The following is a 361-nucleotide window of genomic DNA, read 5'->3' as shown; positions in this document are numbered from 1 at the left end:
TATATATATCACATATTCTTTATCCATTCATCTGGTTTTTTGTTTGTTTGTTTGTTTTAAGGTTAAAAAAACCAAAACTTTTATTTAGAAAGGCTGAAATGATTGTATGCTAATTTGAACAGCTAGGTTGTATAAGAAAGTTCCTTTTTTTTTTCGCTACACCTCACGGCGTGTGGGATCCTAGTTCCCTGACCAGGGATTGAACCCAGGCCTCAGCTGTGAAAGCACAGAGTCCTAACCACTGGACCACCAGGGAATTCCCAAGAAAATTCCATTTTTGATATCTTCCAAGAATTGGATTCCATTATGTGTGCTTTGTTCTTTCTTCAGACCTCTGAACTTCAGACTGGAGTTGAACAGA

The sequence above is a fragment of the Physeter macrocephalus genome, unplaced genomic scaffold (assembly GCF_002837175.3).
Source record: "Physeter macrocephalus isolate SW-GA unplaced genomic scaffold, ASM283717v5 random_423, whole genome shotgun sequence".
In the NCBI taxonomy this organism is placed as follows: Eukaryota; Metazoa; Chordata; class Mammalia; order Artiodactyla; family Physeteridae; genus Physeter; species Physeter macrocephalus.
Note: the sequence above shows the minus strand (reverse complement) of the source record.